Here is a 1277-nt window from a genome sequence, read left to right on the forward strand (position 1 = left end):
AACTTTTTCCCTGTTTAATGTATACAATAACCCATTCTAAATACATGTACGCGGTATTTGTGTACATCAGGAAAATATTTCTTATTCAAATTAAGTACCGTCTGCAAAGCATGTACAATCATATGGTAGGGTGGGCCGCGTCGTTTCTATCTCCTTTTTATTCCGTACTCTTTGGCTAAACCTAATTCCGGCACCATTAGTCCACACTCTTAGGGAATTCTTTACTTAGCACTGGGAACAGTTTTATGTCTTTAATACTCTATCCAAATATACTTTTAAACACAACATATGTATTTTGTGACTTCATAACTTCATTAGTTTTATATTAAGTCTGTGGTCGGCGTTAATATCAATACTATGAAAATGATTTCTCTATTAAAAGGTTCTGGTGTTGGGTCATTTCATAGAAAGACATTTCATAGAAAAACAAATTCATAGATTGAACATTTCATAGAAAAACAAATTTATAGATTGGACATTGTAAAGATAGAACATTTCATAGATAGGACATTTTATAGATTATACTTTCAATAGACAGGATATTTCATAGACAGGACATTTTACAGAGATTTGTCAAAGACAGGACATTCCGTAGACAGAGAAGAATTTTCATAGAAAGGTAATTTCAAATACACAAAAGAAATTTTTTCATAGACATTTTAACTATTTTAACTGTTAATAATATTTCAAATTAAGATAAAAAGAAAGATGAAAAGTATGGGTTTCTCCATGGAATAATTAAACATTAAATTTCAAGTATTCTTTTCATGCTTTTCCCAAAGTTTTATTTCTTTTTCTTTAACTATTTTTGAAAACAAATTCGTAGAGAAAATTTATCTAATTTTAGTTTTTCCATAACTCTTCGTAGCTTTAAATATGGTTACCATGAATACACAGCTATAAATTGTACAGTCTGCATAATGTGTACATAAGTGAAACTTTTCAGGGTAAAATATTGAAATTATTTGAAGCAGATTGTATAACTTTAAGATTTATGACTTGGTGTGTTGAACAAGGAAAACTTTAAGTTTTTCTCGTGAATTTAAATTTAAAAACATTTCTATTCAAGTCCCCGAAACTTTTCAAGATTGTTCACAAGGTTTTAACAAAATATTCATCTTTAAAATGAAAATTCGCGGTTTTTTAGAAAATGATCAAGATTGTACAGGAACTTTTTAACTTTTATAGATTCAATTTTTTTCAGACAAATAAAAAATTGTTCCGTACAATTTTTAACGGAACTTATAGTTGATTTTTACTTATATATATATATATAT

This window comes from Eurytemora carolleeae, unplaced genomic scaffold (genome assembly GCF_000591075.1).
Source record: "Eurytemora carolleeae unplaced genomic scaffold, Eaff_2.0 scaffold374, whole genome shotgun sequence".
NCBI classification, from domain to species: domain Eukaryota; kingdom Metazoa; phylum Arthropoda; class Copepoda; order Calanoida; family Temoridae; genus Eurytemora; species Eurytemora carolleeae.